The following is a 19,652-nucleotide window of genomic DNA, read 5'->3' as shown; positions in this document are numbered from 1 at the left end:
CCCAGTTAATCTGGGGAAATAATAAAGGTGAGATAACTCTGGAGGTTAAAGCATTTGTTGGAGAGATCTGTGTTTGTCCAGTTATAGATTTGAATCAAAGTAGTGTAGAAGGTTAATGTGTCTCCTGCAAAGCCCATCATGTAACATGCAGATGACAGATTTGTATTTTATGTAACTAGGTAAGTGGGTTACTGTTTCAAGCACAGAGATCCTTTTGTTACTTGCAGTTCATAAATTGTAATCCTTCTAATATAGCACGGTGAGGTATTAGTATTGTGGCTCCTACACATTGTAACTCTCACTGTCACGTAACACATCTTGTACATTGATTTACACACTTACATGATTTATTTATAATGTGTATGTAATGTAAAGCGCTCTGACACCATGCATTGGGATGAGTAGCGCAATAAAAGAAATAAAATAGTGCTATTTAAATTGCTATTTGTGTTAATACTGGGACAGACCAACACATGTGACATTCTTACAGTGCATGGACTAGTATACAGGGACTGAACAAAGTCAAAAGCATGCCTCTCTTGAGTACCTATGAAATGAAAACAAGATGTGTGCTTTTGTTTCCCCTGGTTGCATTTGCATTTAAGTGTGAGGTTCCAGGCTGCTTCCAGTTGGTATACTCTGATCAAAAGGAGGCCTGATGGCCTCTTAAGTTGGCCTTTGTCTTTGGCACAGCTGAAGGTGAGGATAAAAAAGCCCCCCCTCGTTGCCTGCACGTTGCTGCTGGGAATAGAAACAACGTGCCGGCTCTGTTGAACGTGTCCTGGTGACTGAAAATGACACCAGGACAAGGTCAGCACATAATTCAGTGGGGCTCAACTTCTTGGCAGGGTGGACGGCGTCCACCCAGTGAAAAAAGTGGGTGGACGCCGTGTACCTGCGTGTACCCCCGACTTGTGCCCTGGCGCTCAGAGCCGAGCTAGGATAGCGTCCAGGCCGTAAAATAATGTGGTGTTCTTGCTAATGCGGGTGAATAAAACGAGGGAGCAGAGAGCCCCTTGTGTGTTCATTGATCAGTTTCTGGCTGAGCAGACCTCCATTGAGCCACCTGAATCATCCACAGCTTAGTTCTGTTAAGTGGTGAGGGGTTGTTGGTGTTTGTCAGCAGTGGTGAGAGGAAGAAGGGAGGGCAATAAAAGGGGGCTAGTAAAGCATGATTCACCGAAGTCTCTTGAGAGGGGCACTGCTGTTTTCATAATATCAATGCATACAATTCCATCTGCCCCCTCTAAAGATTGGTGCCCAGGGTCTGGGCGAAGCTCGCCCATAACAAACATCAGCTCTGATAGTGCCTACAGCCCCTGTGTGGGCCCCTATCCACACGGATACCAATGGTTTGTGGTTGAAATAGTGGCGTGTTTGTCTTGAGACTGTGTGATGACCACCGAGATGCAGTTATCGTGTTATGGGACGCAGCGCCAGGCAGTGAGATGGCTGAAGAAGTGTGACGGGCACAAATTCTAATTATACTGGCTACCCTTCGATGCTAATTGCGGTGACTTAGCAGTGATACCAGGCGCCCTAATGCAAGCAGGTAAAAGGGACCTCCCGTGGAACAGGTGTGTCTTCGAGAGGAGGGTGGGGCTGTGGTGGAACACCCCTCCACCAAAATAATTTCTCAGTTGTGTCACAGGGCCCTGTGGCTGTCGATTCCGGTTCTTAGTAAGGCAGTACTAGGGCGCATATCTTGGCACTGTAAAATAAGACTATAGGGAAAGCTTTGAGAAAAGGACCCAGAATTACAGCTTTTTATACAAATGGGAGGTTTTTACATTTTTTTCTTAAAGATTATTGGTGGATTTTGATTGTCAAATGGGGAGTAAAAGTTCCAAAGATTTATTGTTTGAACCACGAAGCTCTGCCACCCCATCTAACTAGCCTGATTCCATCTACAAATTCTTAATTTCTTTGACAATAGAGCCAGACTGGCTGTTCTGCTACCCTGGCATTTTCCCAGTAGGCTGTAGCATTGGGGTGTGGGGTACTTTCAGAGGAGGATGATTTGCTGCCTTGACCCACGGGCACATACTATTTGTGGACTGCTGCAGTATGGGACTGTTAGAACATTTTTGTAAAAGATACGCTATTGATGGACAGAATGCAGAACAAATCAAAACATTCACCCGTTGTCAAGAGATCTGGGTTAAACCCATCATTCTTTGGCTCACCATGCCATCCCAGTTTACACCTGGCCATATGCAAATCAGTCTTGACCCTGTGCCTCATGGGAACAGCCTAGCCCGAACTGCCAAGCCAGGTCCTCCCTAAACCGGAAGCAAGCATCCTAGGACCGGTTTCGGGGTTTCACCCCTCATCAGCCAAGATAGCTTGATTCCAGTGGCACAGTGAGCCCAGGACCCACGTCTGCGCATACCTGGCGCACTTAGGACAAGAAAGCAAAATACATTTTTGGTGCCTGGGCCTGTTTTTGTTTCCGCTGGGCACCGTGTGACACTGACAGCAGAGCAAGCAAAGGATCTTTGTGCAGTGGTGGCAGTTGTGTATACAGGTTTGTGATGATGTAGTGTTTAAAATGTATATTTGAGCTTCAGTGGTTCTTAAAGTATCAGTGATAATGATTTGGAATTCTGGAGGTTCTCCCAGTGTACCTTGTAGTGTCATGAGACTATATGCGCTAGGACCCTTACGATTCTGGACAGACTCAACAAGGAATTTCATAACTTGCTGGGAGGTTTAATGGTGCCGTTATTAACGATTATGACATAATGAGAAGCAGTGTGCGAGTGTATGCTGAGGAATATAGACATGCAATCCAGAGCTCCATATGGTACGCATTCCTTTGCATGCTCCGTGGCTGGGTAGGACGCTACAACTGTGCTCCAAAGAAACAAGACTGCCTTCCCTGAGAGTTTGCAATACTACAGCAAACTACTAGTGTACCATATGTGCCCAAGTCGATCAGAAACAGTTTGACATTGGCGTGACATTGGCGTGTGGAGTCGAAGTCCCACTCCAGGCCATTTGACATGGCCAAGAAGCAGAATATTGGCGCCGGGTGGACTGCATGGATCGAAACGTTTGATTTCATAGACTCACGGGAAGAAGCAGACAATGAGAAAATAATTAAGTACCTCAAGAACCTTGCTGGTGATGGAGTGAAAGAAGTGTTAAAGAAAATATCACAACCTGATGCAGTATCATACTGTCAACACTCAGTCCAAAGTTATGAGTTAGTTTCTGTCAATATTTCTGGCTTAGGCAGGCTCAAGACAATGAAAGTGCAACTTCACATTGTAGTGATCACTCCAGGCTGGTTGAGATGTTTTAGGATTATTTATTGTAGATCAATAGTACAGAAGTAAGACAGCAGTAATTCAGCCCCACTAGGAGCAGCCAGTAAGGCGCTCAGCCTTTCTCCAACTGTGTAATTCATACACCAACATTCTATCTTACATAATTTCTAGAGTGTTCCACTGGTGGAGCAGTGGATGACATGTAAAGCATAATAACCAAGATACTACATATCCTCCTTTCTTCCAGAAAGAAAACAGAAAAGAGAAATATAGAATTAGATGTAGAAGCTAGAAGAACAAAATAGAGAGGAGAGTACTAGAGAGAAACAAAGTAGAGGTAGAGAGAAAGAAAGCAACCAAAAATATTAAAGAAACAGATAAACATAACCTGTTTCACATCCTCCTTTCTATAAATGAGAGAAAGAAAGAAAAGAAAGAGAAACCGTCAATGAGTACTCCCTGTACACCAACTGGCCAGGTATGTATGTGAGAGAGCAATCCACAATAAGAGAAATAGAAGATGACAGAGAAGAAGAGAAATACATTATATAACTAATACTCTTCCATAATATAATAAACATTTGAGTTAAAACAAGATATAAAACTACTGGGCTACAGTGTAGAGAATGAAAAAGAAAACCGAGTTGAGAGAAAAACGCCCAGTATAACGTGGACCAATGCAGTATAGTTAATGGACAGAACCAAATTATACACCCATGTAGGTAACAATATGAACGTGCAGAGGCAACCACAAGATTGGTCTATACATTGCACTAAGTAGTGAAGGTATGAGACATTTAATGTGATGTCCGTGTAAGGACGCACCTCTACTGGAGATACAATGTTATGCACAAGATGATGGGGAGACTCAACAAACATACCTCCGGAGAGGTCAAGAGATTGTGCATTGTAAAAGCGGGACAAAAGCCACAAAACGTGTGAACCTAGATAGGTGTGCACTGAAACAAAATAGATAAATACCTCGTGAAGAGGTCAATGTTGTGCACTATGTTAGCAGGACAAAAAACCCTTGCGAGACACCTCGTGTAGAGGTAAGAACAATGTGCACTGTAAAGACGGAACTAAAATCCCTGTGAGACACCTCGTGTGGAGGTAGCAACAATGTGCACTGTAATGACGGGACTAAAACCCCTGTGCACTGTAGTGACGGGATAAAAACCCCTGCGAGACACCTCGTGTTGAGGTAAAGATTGTGCACTGTGTGAAGGTAAAAACCTTAGACACCCTATGTAGGGTAACATGTAAACCTAGACATTGTGCACTGTGAAGGTAAAACTATTGTGCACTGTGCTACACTAAAAATATTGTGCACCATACAAAAGAGACGACACCCCATGAGGTAAAGATAATGTGCACTGTGTAAGTTAACCGTGTAGTTAGAAAAAAAACCTCCGGTAGAGACACAAAAATGTAAGTAAAGGATAAAACCCAAAATTTACCCCACGTAGAGCCAACCCTCATGCAAGTGAAACGTTACCCCATGAAAGTTATGAAATGTGGAAGCTGAACGTTATAAGCAGTAAAATCAATTAGACATTTAATGCAAAATGTGAAAAATAGTCACTAGATGGCAGCATAACACAGAAGAGTGAATAAAAAAAATGCATATAAACAAGATTTCACAATTTTTACAATACTACGCTGCATTCGAGAAAAGAATACCACCTAAAAAAAAAAAAAACGAGTCACTGTTGATGTTGTACAGACTTCAAAAATAGAAAGTGAAAATGAAGATGACGGTTGGGGAGGGTCAACAGGGCAAGTGTTTCGAAATAGGCCAACAACCAAAAACAGGCAATGGGCTCACCTTAAACTGCTCGATAGTGTTATCCTGTTTTGCACAACACCAACCGGGGCCACATGTAGAAGGCGTAATACCATGAATAGAGACAATATCTTTGATAAACATTTCTAATATGAAAAAAAACTTGTCACTGCAACTGGGGCAAATAAACAGACGTTGATCACTGCATTTTAGCAATGCAAAACGTTGATCAAGCGTTGTAGAAAGATCACTTGCCTCACATTGTGTAAACAGTCAAAACAGCTACTGTGCGAGCGTACTTAGTATTTCACTCAGTAGTGTGAGGTTGCTTGGCAGGAAGCAAAGGACAGATGATGAGATAGATGAGACACTATCTGTGTAGAAGTAAACTTTGTACCAAGGCAACTTGTTCTTGTGAGGTACATGCAGGTACATGTTTGTGCAGAGGTGCAACAAAGGAGATGCAAGCACATGCAGAAACTATTTACCTTCAATGCTGAAACAATAACACAAGCAGTCTCTGATTACCTCAGCTGAAGAAGCTACACAGACACAGGCAGTAGTTGATAACCTTATTTGTAGAGGCTCTGTAGACCAGCAGGAGATGGTTTGTGCTGCATGTGAAACAGACGCTGTAGGGACAACAACAGCAGGTGGAAACTTGAAGTGCATAGAGACTTGAACTGGCACTTTAGCGTAGAGGGTGACCGATGGATGCCAGTAGAGGAATAAGTGAAGCTGTAGATTCAGAAGTTGCTTGAGGTTGAGAGTAAGTACTCCAGACTTGAAATTGAAGTTCTCAGAGGTAGCAAACGCAGATTCTTTGGTTCAACTCGTCGCCATAAAATTGTAGTGATCACTCCAGGCTTGTCAGATCTGTGCTCTTCTCTACACACAGGAGCAAAAAGTCGCAAGTTCCCAATGCCTCCCTCGGTCTTCCCAGCGACTCGCCTAGAATACGTGCCGCCAAAGAAACCCAAAGGGGGAAAGGGGATGGGACAGAGAAGAGACAATCACTCAGCAACTCTTCTTTCTTCAGCCTGGACTTTTATCTGTCTTTAGCTTTCTCCTTGGCTGCGACTGGTTGTTGCACTGAAAACAAATATTTACATTAACATTTAAAATGTATCCTTGCTCTAAAATTATTCTTATGTATATGTGTCTCTTTTTTCTGTACTCCTACCCTGTCTGTGAGTGACCAATGCCTCTCTTCTGGTTATTGTTTCATGTCTTGTGTATTGTCTTCCTTCTGGTGCTGTAAACTAAACGTTACATGGGTTAGCTTGCTACTTGCATTAATCTACTCTTTCTTCTATCCTTGTCTACAGTCTTCCTACCAGCTACGTCCTAAAGGGCGCCTCAACTGGATTCTCTAAGGTAAGTTGATCTTCCTTCACTGTCTGCTCTTGCTTGAATTGCGAGGTGAGGATAATCCACTTATAGCCTTAACGTGGTGTAGTGCTCTCCGTCAACCTTACTAACGTGTGGAAATTTACACAGCTCCTAGTACCTTTTTAGGAGTACCCACACTATCTTGTCTTTTTCTTTTCTCTTTATTTTGTCGTACTAATATATACAGGTATCCACTATATTTACATAATGGGCGCGTCACAATTTGCTTAGTACTGACGCTGCCACACTGCCAATATTGCGCTGAGCTGTATACTTCTTTTCGCTATTTATTTACAGCTAAGGACTGTGCGAATGCCTGGAATGAGCCCTATTCCAAAAATGCGTCGGCTCCTTTAATTTCCTCAAAAGAATTTTCACGGTCTTACTTGAGTGGCAAGCCTCCGCGACTCCTAAATATCTCGAACACAAGAAATTACACGACGAAAATCTTCCCTGACTAGCTTCGCGTCGCTCACTGGAATCTGTCTGCTCTCCTCAGAATACTTCGGTGAAGTGCGCCGCTCCTCAGGTCTGACACCTGGATCTAGCCGATTGATATTAAACACTAGAACGCTGACCTGCTGTTCACACGGCCAACCCAGCGGCCATCTTGGATTGAATCGGTTTTTATTGCCTAGATCTTAAACGGTGGGCTTTGAGGGGATTCTTTCTCACAGGAAGCTTGTAATTTAAATATGTCCTAACAGTCCTGACAGTACCCCCCCCTCAAAGAGCTTCCTCCCTGCTTGGGCTTTTTTGGAAATCTTCTATTAAATTCCCTAATTAATCTAGGGGCATTAACATTTGAAGACACTTCCCAAGACCTCTCCTCTGGTCCATAGCCCTTCCAATCCAGCAAATAGTACAGACCTCCTTTTCGTACCTTTGCACCCACTATTTGCTGACCCTCAAACTCTTCTCCCTTCTCTGTTTGGATTGGTTTTGGGGGTTTCTGAATCCGTAAATCATTTGATGCCTTTTTTAGCAAGGAGACATGAAACACTGGATGCACCCGTAAACCCTTGGGCAATCTCAACTGGTAATTTAATGTACTTAATTTCTTCTCAATGAAATAAGGGCCCACAAATCTTGGATGAAATTTTCTGACTCCCTTAAGCCCTAGATTCTTAGTGTTTAGCCAAACCCTGTCTCCCACCTGCAATTCTGGTTCTCTCCTTCTTTTCCTGTCTGCATAAAATTTATAATGTTCCTTGGCCTTTATTACATTTTCTGTGGCTAAACTATGCACTCGTGTCATGTGCCCAACTATATTTGTAACTGCTGGTACATCTGCCTCCTGAAAACTTAGGGATTGACGAGGATGTCTACCTGTGTTGAGCTAAAAAGGAGAGTAACCGGTAGATACATTTTTCGCATTGTTATGCGCAAATTCGGCTGCCCAAAGGAAATCTGGCCAATCACCCTCCTGCTCTAACAGACACAGTCTTAGGTATTGTTCTAATTCCTGATTTGTTCTCTCGGTTTGGCCATCTGTCTCTGGGTGAAAACTAGTGGTGTACCGAGTGTATACGTTCAATTTCCTAGTAAATGTCTTCCAGAAATGGGATAAGAATTGGGAACCCCTGTCAGCTATCAAAACCTTAGGGATTCCATGGGCTCGAACTATGTTTTGACTAAATGCATGCGCCAAGGTTACTGCTGTGGGGACCCCCTTTAATGGTATAAAATGGGCCATTTCAGTAAATGCGTCTACACACACCAATATTGTGTCAAAACCTCTACTAGAGGGCAGATCTACTATTAAATCCAAGGTTATGGTGTGCCATGGGTAAGGTGGTGTTGGCATGGGTTGCAGTAACCCCTTGGGAGGTTGTCGCTCCAGCTTTCCCCTAGCGCAGGTCTCACATGTGGTTACATACTGTCGTACATCCTTTATCATACTTGGCCACCAAAAACGTCGTCTCACTAAATCTTCAGTCTTTGTAATTCCCTTATGTCCTGCCAATAAGTCATCATGACTCTCCTTCAGGGCCTTTTGCTGCATTTCGGTTGTTGGCAGGTAAAGGGCTCCTTGATGGTACGGTAACCCTTCTCGAATTTCTCTTCCGGCATCTTCTCTGACCCACCTTTCCATTTCCTCCAAATCATCTGACTGCTATCTTCCAATGATTCTTGCAAAACCGCTCCAATCACCTTTTCTGCTGGGATAATTGTCTGATCCTTGGTCTCTTCTAAAACTCCTTCAGTGCCCAATCTAGACAAGGCATCTGCCTTTCCATTTTGTGAACCCGGGCGATAAGTAATGATGAAATCATAATCAGCAAAATATAACAACCAACGTAATTGTCTTGGAGTTAAAGTTCTGGCTGACTTCAAGAATTTCAGATTTCTGTGATCTGTATAGACTGTCACCACATGCCTAGCTCCCATCAAGTAGTGCCTCCACTCCTTGAACGCATCTTTGATGGCTAATAACTCCTTCTCGGTGATGGTGTAGTTGACTTCCGCTGCAGATAGTTTCCTAGAACGATAGGCCACTGGATGCAGTTGTCCTGTGGTCTTATGTCTTTGGGATAACACTCCCCCCAAGGCCAAATTGGAGGCATCTGTTTCCACAAAAAATGGCTCAGATGGATCGGGATGTAGTAATATTGGCGCTGTGGTGAAGTCCTTCTTCAGTTGCTTGAATGACTCTTCCGCTTCCTTTGACCACTCAAAACTGACTCCTTTCTTAAGTAGTTTGGTCATGGGAATCAACTTCTGGGAGAAGTTTTGAATGAATCTCCTATAGAAATTAGCGAATCCAATAAAACTTTGAATTTCTTTCACTGATTTAGGAGATTCCCACTCAATCACTGCTTTGATCTTATTTTCATCCATGGTTACTCCTCTTGGAGCTAGTACAAAACCCAGAAACTCCACAGAGGAAACACTAAATGCACATTTTTCTAATTTTACCAACAAACTGTTCTCACGCAGTTTCTGCAGGACCTTCTTAACATGTTCCTCATCTTCTTCTGAATTAGAGTAAATTAGAATGTCATCAATGTATACAATTACATTCCGATCTATGAATTCCTTCAATACATCGTTGATGAAATGTTGGAAGGCGGCTGGGGCGTTGCACAAACCGGAGGGCATGACTTGATATTCAAAGAGCCCGTGCTTGGTTCTAAATGCCGTCTTCCATTCGTCTCCTTCACGAATTCGAACTAGATGGTATGCCCCTCTCAGATCCAATCTGGTATAAATCTTCGCTCCCTTCACCTGATCCAATAAAACTGAAATTAAAGGCAAGGGGTATCGATTTTTTTACTGTAATCCGATTTATTGCCCTGTAGTCGATGCAGGTTCTCAATTCTCCACTCTTCTTCGGAATAAAAAAGAGTGGAGAAGAGACTGGGGATTGGGACGGTCTTATGAATCCGTTCTCTAGATACCTTCGAATGTACTCCTTCAGATGTTCGTCTTCTCGTTCAGTTAAGGCATACATTCTGCTACAGGGGAGATTGGATCCCGGTTCCAGTTCGATTTTACAGTCAAAGTCTCTATGTGGAGGAAGTCTCTCTGCTTCCACCTCACTAAACACATCCTGAAACTCGGTGTACTCTGCTGGCAGTTCAAATTGTATTAATCACACAGATAGTAGAACTCCTTTCACTTAAATGAAATGCCGAAGTTTTCTCTGAAAGTTTTGTACATTCCTTAAAACAATTTTCCTTACAATAGTCCGAATTTAGAGTCAGTGCTCTAGCTCCCCAATCTATAGTTGGATTATGCTCCGTGAGCCATGGTAGTCCCAATATTAATTGGAACTGAGGGGCGTCTATCAAATTAAATTGCAAGATTTCACGATGACCTTCCCTCGATTCCAATTCCACTGGTTCGATATGGCTCACTATGGGTCCTGAAGAAAGGTTGGTTCCATCTACAGCTCGGACTGCTTCTTTTCTTTCCTTCTTGATAGCTCTTAAACCAATTTTCTCTGCAAACTTTAAATCGCAAAAGTTCCCCGTCGCTCCAGAATCAATCATGACAGTTACCTGTCTTAAAGTCTTTTCTCTGTATCGTACTGTCATCATCACAATCAAATGCGGAGCTGCGGATTGCAAGGTATTTGCCAACGTATGAGCTTCCGGAGCGGTTTTAGATTCTGCAACCACCAGTCCAACTCCACTTACTGGTGGTGCAAGGTGTTTTCCGCCGGTGCCTGTTTGGGTTTCTTGGGACAGTTCCGGACTAAGTGTCCTGTACCTCCACAATATAAGCATTGCTTGTTTGCCTTTCGTCTTTCCTTCTCTTCCTTTGAAAGTGGCCCTCTGATCGTTCCAATCTGCATGGGTTCTCCCCCACGGTTTGAATCATTTTCCTTGTTTCCTTCAGGTCTTACTCAATCAAATCTGGCTACGCTTGGACGAAAATCTCGCTTCCTCTCTCCTCTTCTTTCACTTTGGCGAAAATCAATTTCCAAAACCAGATCTATTAATGCTGAAATCTCCGTGGGTCTGTTGGGCACTTGCGCTAAGGCATCCTTTAATTCGTCTTTTAATCCTCGATAAAATACTGCAGCTCGTTTGTTCTCTGGCCATTCAGTTTCTACAACCAGCTTATTAAACTGGGCCAAATATGCCACCAGATCACGACTGCCCTGCTTGATTTCCAACAACTCATTATCTGTAGCTTGCGAAACTCTTCTCCTGTCGAAAATGCGAAGAAATTCTTTTTTAAATTCATCCAAATCATATAAAATTGGAGCGTTGCTGGTCACCAAGGGCATGGACCAAGACGCAGCGTCCCCACTCAGGTATGACAGGATAAATGCCACTCGAGACTGCGCATCGGGGAAGGGTGCCGGGCGACACATGTAAGGTACATTGTGTCAGAAACACTTGAGCCTTTTGGGGGTCTTCCCCAAATCGCTCTGGAGGCGCTAAAGTAATTACAGGCGACATGGAATGTATTACTTGTCTCGTGACCTTAGACTGAGAGGCAGATGCGTCACTAGGATTCCCTTCTGAGTATGTCGAATATCTCAAACTAGGGCCAGACACTATATTACTCACTTTTAATGTTAAATCTGAGGTTTCTTTTCTCAACTCTCTATTGTCCTCTCTGACGGAAATCAATTCCCTTTGGATTCCTTCTAATATTTCTCCTAACTTTTTTAAGTCCAAACCTTCCGCCATTTTGCTCAGGTGTGAAAATATTTCGTGGGCACTTCACTCTGTCAGATCTGTGCTCTTCTCTACACACAGGAGCAAAACGTCGCAAGTTCCCAATGCCTCCCTCGGTCTTCCCAGCGACTCGCCTAGAATACGTGCCGCCAAAGAAACCCAAAGGGGGAAAGGGGATGGGACAGAGAAGAGACAATCACTCAGCAACTCTTCTTTCTTCAGCCTGGACTTTTATCTGTCTTTAGCTTTCTCCTTGGCTGCGACTGGTTGTTGCACTGAAAACAAATATTCACATTAACATTTAAAATTTATCCTTGCTCTAAAATTTATTCTTATGTATATGTGTCTCTTTTTTCCGTACTCCTACCCTGTCTGTGAGTGACCAATGCCTCTCTTCTGGTTATTGTTTCATGTCTTGTGTATTGTCTTCCTTCTGGTGCTGTAAACTAAACGTTACATGGGTTAGCTTGCTACTTGCATTAATCTACTCTTTCTTCTATCCTTGTCTACAGTCTTCCTACCAGCTACGTCCTGAAGGGCGCCTCAACTGGATTCTCTTAAGGTAAGTTGATCTTCCTTCACTGTCTGCTCTTGCTTGAATTGCGAGGTGAGGATAATCCACTTATAGCCTTAACGTGGTGTAGGGCTCTCCGTCAACCTTACTAACTTGTGGAAATTTACACAGCTCCTAGTGCCTTTTTAGGAGTACCCACACTATCTTGTCTTTTTCTTTTCCCTTTATTTTGTCGTACTAATATATACAGGTATTTACTATATTTACATAATGGGAGCCTCACAATGTGCTTAGTACTGACGCTGCCACACTGCCAATATTGCACTGTGCTGTATACTTCTTTTCGCTATTTATTTACAACTAAGGACTGTGCGAATGCCTGGAATGAGACCTATTCCAAAAATGCGTCAGCTCCTTCAATTTCCTCAAAAGAATTTTCACTGTCTTACTTGAGTGGCGAGCCTCCGCGACTCCTAAATATCTCGAACACAAGAAATTACGCGACGAAAATCTTCCCTGACTAGCTTCGCGTCGCCAACTGGAATCTGTCTGCTCTCCTCAGAATACTTCAGTGAAGTGCGCCGCTCCTCAGGTCCGACACCTGGATCTATCCTATTGATATTAAACACTAGAACGCTGACTTGCTGTTCACACGGCCAACCCAGCGGCCATCTTGGATTGAATCGGTTTTTATTGCCTAGATCTTAAATGGTGGGCTTTGAGGGGATTCTTTCTCACAGGAAGCTTGTAATTTAAATATGTCCTAACTGTCCTGACAAGGCTGGTTGAGATGTTTTAGGAGTATTTATTGTAGATAAATAGTACAGAAGTAAGACAGCAGTAATTCAGCCCCACCAGGAGCAGCCAGCAAGGCGCTCAGCCCTTTTCCAACTGTGTAATTCATACACAAACATTCTATCTTACATCATTTCTAGAGTGCTCCACTGGTGGAGCAGTGGATGGCATGTAAAGCATAATAACCAAGATACTACACACATCAATAAGGAAGGCACCAAAGAGTCGCTTTCCAATTGCAAGAAGCTGTTGAGAAAGAACTATAAATGCTGTTGAAGCATGACATCATTAAGCGCTCCACCGGTCCTACGCCTTGGGTCTCGCCCATAGTGGTGGTGTCCAAAAAGAACAGTGAGGGTACAGTGCGCATCTGTGTTGATATGCGTCATTCCAACAAAACAATCAAGAGGAAAAAACATCCTGGTCTACACACAGCAGATATGATCATGCAACTGAATGGTGCCAATGTCTTCTCCTGTCTTGACCTGAACAAGGGATACCATCAACTTGAGTTGGAAGAAAACTTCATGCACATCACAACTTTTTCAACCAATGTTGGCTTGTTGAGATACAAAGGTTCAGTTTTGAAGTGTCGTGAGCTGCAGAAATATTTCAGGATTTTATATGTCGAATAATTGAACCTGATACACATGGTTTTAATTACAGTGATGACATACTGGTTATTGGGACTACGAAAAAGGAGCATGACAAGGCTCTTACACAAGTGTGCCAGCTACTTGCTGATGCTGATTTTACTCTAAATGCAGAGAAGTGTGAGTTTCACAAGGCCAAACACAAATTCTTTGGGCATATGTTCTCTGATGGGGGACTGACTCCTGACCCAGATAAAGTGCAAGCATTGTCAGATACCTGTCCCCCACAAGATGTCACCATTCTACAATCCTTCGTAGGCATGGCCAGTTATTGCTCAAGGTACATTCTTGACTTTGCTACTGTGAGTACCCCCTTGACAAAACGAGAAGTCCCTTTCCAGTGGTATGCTGAGTGTGATCAAAGCTTCTAAAGAATAAAACATGCAATTGAAAATGCAACCAAGATGGTCTATTTTGACCCCAAGTTACATACTGAGATCACAGTCGATGTAAGCACAGTTGGGTTGGGGGCAGTCCTTGCTCAACATAAGGGCCATCGTAATGCTCGAGACACATTGTGGCCTATGCCAGTCGAAGCCTGTCTGACACAGAGTGGGCCTTTTTTCAGCCAGAAAAGGAGAGTATGGCTTTAGTGTGGGCCTGCAAACATTTTCATATGTTTCTATACGGAAGACGATTTATGTTATGTTATATACACTTGTAGCGCGCACGGATACTCCAGAGAGTGTCCTGGCGCGAGCCAGACAAGAATCAACACAGCCGCAGTTAAGGAGACTAGAACAGGAAGGTTTTCAGATTCTTTATGAAAATCGCAGGGTCTTTGATGCCCCTCAAAGTCAATGGCAGAGCATTCCAAGCCTGCGGCGCCAGCTGGGAAAATGAACAGCCGCCCAGTCTTAGGCGCTTAAATCGGGGAGTCTCTGCCAGAAGTTGAGAAGACGATCGCAGCTGTCTTACCTGGGTGTAGAAAGCCAACCTGTTCTGTAAGTAAATAGGACCCAACCCGTACAGGGCTTTATGAGCAATGGATAAGATTTTAAATTTTATACGGGCCTTAACTGGAAGCCAATGCAGCGATCGCAAGTATAAACGCACACTACATCTGCTGGAAAGGCCCAGCAGAAGACAGGCGGCAGCATTTTGAATCACCTGTAATTTATCCAACAGGTAACCCGGAATGCCAGCATACAATGCATTGGCATAATCAAGGCGCGAAAGGATTAGCGCACGAACCACAGTCTCCTTCGCAGCCTTGGGCAGAAGAGGAAGGAACTTCCTCAAAGATCTAAGAATGCTAAAGCAGGAACCCATTAACTTCTTAACCTGCGAGGAAAAAATCAGGTTCTCGCTGAATCAGACCCCAAGGTTCTTGACGGAATCACCCTTAGAACAAGGAAGGGGAAAACCAGGGGGCCATAATCTCCTTCTGAAGTCGTCAGGGAAGGCACCATACAAGAGGATCTCCGATTTCTCCTTATTGCATTTAAGTTGAGCCTGAGCGAGCCACCGAAAAACCAAAGAAAGACAATGTTGAGCAGGGAAGACCGAGTCCTCGTCCCGTCCCCAGGAAAACAGCAATTGGTTGTCATCCGCATAGGCCATCACCTTAGCCCCCAAGGTTTCAGCCAGATAAACAAGCGGAGTAACATAGATGTTAAAAAGGAGGGGACTAAGGGATGACCCCTGTGGAACACCAGTGGCAACTATCCGTGAAGCCGAAGCACACGGAGGAAGCCAAACCTGCTGAGAACGGCCCTCTAAGAAAGACCTAATCCAGCCCCACACAGACCCAGAAGTTCCGATCTGCGATTGAGAAGCAGGGCATGAGGCACCGTGTTGAAGGCCGCCGAGAGGTCCAGCATAACCAGCGCTGCCCTCCCACCGGCATCAAGGCACTCTCCAATCACCTCAGACACCTCCAGTAAGGCAGACTCAGTACTAAAAGCCGCCCGAAACCCTGATTGTGCCGGATGGAGTAGGCCAGAGGCCTCCACATATTCAGTAAGCTGATTAGTGACCACCTTTTCACAAACCTTGGCCAGGCTAGGAAGCAACGAAATAGGACGATAATTTCCGGGAGTAAAGGGGTCCAAAGATGGTTTCTTAATAAGGGGAAGAATTTTAGCTTGCTTCCAGGATGTTGGAACACAGGCCTCCCGCAATGACATATTAATGATCTGATTGACCTCCGAATTAACACACTCCGCAACGGAAGCCAAAAGTCTGGCCGCACAGGGATCTGTGGGCGAGCCTGATTTTAAGGCCATCAAAATTATAAGGGAGGTAGAAAGATCAACCACAGAAAAGGAAGAAAAATTGTAGGAGGATTCAGCTGACAGGGGAACAGGGGTACAGGGGACAGGTGTGAAAGTGTTAATGGCAAAAGTGGCTTGAATGTCCAAAATTTTATCCTGAAAAAACCTGGCCAGTATGTTACACCAATCCTCTAACAGGAGCGGGGCGCACCAAAGCTAACGGGGACATAAAACTTTTCACAATTGAGAAGATTTCTTTGGAGTTATTATTCGCCTGGTCAATACGTGATGTCAAGTATTGACTTTTAGCCACCGCAATCGCTGCATAATAGCTCTTTTGTTTAGTTCTCAACGTGAGCTTTGCCAAGTGGCAATAGCCACTGGAGCGCCAGGCCTTCTCCAACACTTTACACTCATGTTTCCAGCTCCGGCAGGAACCAAGGTTTAGAAGGCGATTCCCTGGTAAGCTTGGATGGGCGCGGCAGCGAAAGTGAGGACACTGCATTTACTATCATTACAGACCACCAAGCCCTGCTCACTATTTTTGGAAATCCGACAGCCAAGATGACCCCTCACATTGAGATGTGGGGTATGCGACTGCATGAGTATGACTAAAAATTGTACACAATTCGGGTAAAGATCAGAACCCTGCTGATTACTTTTATGAGTACGGTTACAGCGGCACAGTTCAATATCTAAAACAGCTGAGGAGTACGTTAACTTAATTATGAGGTCCGGCACACCAGCAACCAGGTCTATTGAACAGATCATTGCTGCTAATAATGCTTATAAGAAAATGCTTATCCTCAAAGACATCATTTTAACTAAATCGTGGAAGAAGCATGTTAGACCTTTTGCTGACGAAGTTGAATTTCAAAAATTCAAAAATGTGCAGGATCAACTGTCTGTTATCAAAGAAGGTGTTGTTTTGAGAGGCTCATGTATCATCATACCTGAGAGCCTGAGACAGCAAGTCATTGAACTAGGCCATGAAAGACGTGGCATTGTAGCCACTAAAAGGTCATGAGTGTGGTTCCCCCGCGTAGATGAACATGTGGAGAGGGAACTAAAAGAGTGTTGTCTTTGCAACTGTCTTTCTCCCAAGGTGACACAGCACCCTTTGCAAATGTCTGACCTTCCTGCCCATGCGTGGGAAGGAATTGCAGTTGAATTCTTTTAACCCTTAGAAAACAGACATCATTTCACGGTAATCATTGATGAGTATGAGGAGCTATAGTCAACTACCCATGACAAGGTCATGGAGCGGCTGGATGAAATCTTTGCAGCGTGCGGTATCCCCGCCATTCTCAAATCTGACATTGGTCCACCATTAGCAAATAATTCAAGGAATGTTTGGTCGAACTAAATGTTAAGTATTTAAAAGAGCACACGTCTGTGGCCTCAAGCTAATGGTGTTGTGGAACGATTCATGGGTACCCTCAAATGATTAATTCAACAAGCATTGGCAAAGATAATCAAGTTAAACCAGGCCCTGTGCCAAGCCCTTCGTACATATTGTTGAACTCCTCACTCTACAACTGGTAAGAGTACTGCCACCTTGTTATTTGGGAGAGCCATCGAAACCTAATTGCCCCTGTGGACAGTGGACCAATACTTGAATGAGGAAAAGGTTTGTGTCACAGACTCTTCTCAGAAGTGGCAGTTGAATACATATGCCGACGATCGTCGACAAACTCAGGAAACAGCCTTCGATGAAGGTGAGGTCAGAATATGGAGTGCACAAATATCTTGACACAGAAATATCGTGTCAAAAACATAGTTCACGTAAATATTGTTTTTCTGTACTTATAAAGGTAAGCACAAAAATATTAAATAAAAAATATTGTTTTCACTGATATCGTCAGAAATATGATACAATATAGTTTTTTGCCTAAATACATGGTTTTAAATAGTAAAATTTTAATATTTTAATATGTAACTATAATATAATGTATATTACATAAAATTAAGTAACATTTAATAATACAAATACACATATACTAATGTAACCATACACACAAAAAAAGTGTGTATGTTTATATATACATATCTAAAACAACCAAGTATTGTAAAATATGTATATTTTACATTATATTGTTTTTGTTTTTTTAATTAAGTAATATAAATAGCAGATATCTATACATATATAAAATAGATAATTACATAAATCATTAAAAAATTTAGAAATAAAAACATTAAACACATTTGCTGAAAATATTTATTAAAATAAATTAAAAGTTATACAAATATATATATATATATATATATATACAAATTATTTAACATTAAAAGAAAAACAAATAATAATATTACATATATAAGGTAGTGGTAGGTCTGCTTAGGTCACAGTGCACATGTAAGAGCGACGGCCATTGCCCTTGACTGCTTGTATGTCCTGGTGCTGTCTGCAGCCTTGTGCATGATTCCACCCCACGGCTGCTGCTAAAGCAGCCTTCCTCCCGGAGTGTGTGAGCTTGAGAGGGTGGGCCAGGGCGTCCTGGGAGGATGAAAGTGAGCTCGGAATCTGCCTCAGTATTTTAGGCGCGCTGTGGGCTTGTCCATGGATCGTTTACTGTGTAAGGGCAGAAATCACGGCCTTTCATCCCTCATGACCGAGGCAGGGGGTGCTTACCGGGTTCTGTCCACCACACGGGGGTGTTTACCGTGTGGCTGTCAGTGCGCGGGGGAGGACGGGCTCGAGGGGGGAACCAGCCCAGGCATGAGGGGACATAAACCCGCTCTTCTGATCTCTCCTAGCTAACCACACGGACTGCTCTGTCCTGGAAAAATAAATATTTGACTGGGCGGACTGGGGCTCGGGGACTTCAAGGGGGGTGCTGGTGGTGTTAAGGGAAGGGCAGTGCTTCGAGCAGGCTGTCTACCTGCTAGGAGGGCCGGGGCACATGGGATAGTGTGAATAGCTCTGTCTCCCAAATAATGGCGCAGTCCACCTTCTCCACAGAGCAGCAGTGACCCGGGCCAGGCTGACATGGGGACGCGAGAGCACCAGTCACGCCTAATGTATTCCAGTTGCATGGGAGATGCTTTCAAGGTCTAGTTAGTGACAAAGATATCCTAAAAAAATTCATCAGGCCTTATAAAGCCTCAAGATCCCTCCGGTCTGACTATGAACACCTCATCACTATCCCTAGAGTGAAGAGGGTACGCACTGGTGGACGGCGCTTTTCTGTCAACACAGCCTGCCTCTGGAACTCCCTCCCCCGGGACCTTAGGACAGAACCAGATTATCTTAGATTCAGGAAGCAGTTAAAAACTCACCTGTTTCCCTGATTTCCTCTCCCTCTTTTCTCCCTTCTGCTTTTTCCTCTGGCTGTCTGGATCCCAGCGCTGGGATACTTACGGGTGACTACGCGCTTTATAAAAACCTACTTATTATTATTATTATTATTATTAAAACACTTGACACCCGCACCAGGGCTCATACCCCACCCCATGGAGACAGGTGCAGAGCTCCGTGGGCAATGAGGAAAGAAACCTTTACACACCGTCACGTGACTCCTCGCGCCAGTGACCCTGCAGCACTGCATTTCTTTCCTAATGTTCTTGCGCTTCACACTGTTCAGCTTGAAAGCTTAGTGATGGTGGTGTGGGACCTACTGACTTGGGCTCCAATCTCAGGTTTGGCACCTTCTGTGATTTTTCGTCGAATTTCGTTAATAAAAATGGTAAATGTGTCTGAAAAGCCCCACTTAAAGTTCAGGCTTCAGTGCACTTCAGGATTTTGCTAAACGTGAATGGTAAATATCTTCAATCCCCACCCACCTCCTACAGTAATAAAACACATATGTAAACAGTAATAAATGAGACATGAATTTACAGGTGATTTGGCCTAGTGAAGGAGCTGCTGCCTTGAAACCCTCGTAACCTG

General features: G+C 43.7%; 1 protein-coding gene across 2 annotated transcripts in view; it reads left to right on the top strand.

Moving 5' to 3' along the window:
• Positions 1-19,652, top strand: part of TYK2 (tyrosine kinase 2) — a 597,160-nt gene that overhangs the window by 26,136 nt on the left and 551,372 nt on the right. For both annotated transcript variants that reach the window (XM_085600754.1, XM_085600753.1), the window contains exons 2-3: positions 6,387-6,435; positions 12,098-12,147. The gene's annotated coding sequence lies outside the window, so the exon portion shown is untranslated. The remainder of the gene's footprint in view (positions 1-6,386; positions 6,436-12,097; positions 12,148-19,652) is intronic.

The sequence above is a fragment of the Triturus cristatus genome, chromosome 4_2 (genome assembly GCF_964204655.1).
Source record: "Triturus cristatus chromosome 4_2, aTriCri1.1, whole genome shotgun sequence".
NCBI lineage: Eukaryota > Metazoa > Chordata > Amphibia > Caudata > Salamandridae > Triturus > Triturus cristatus.
Note: the sequence above shows the minus strand (reverse complement) of the source record. Positions and strands in the feature narration are given on the sequence as shown.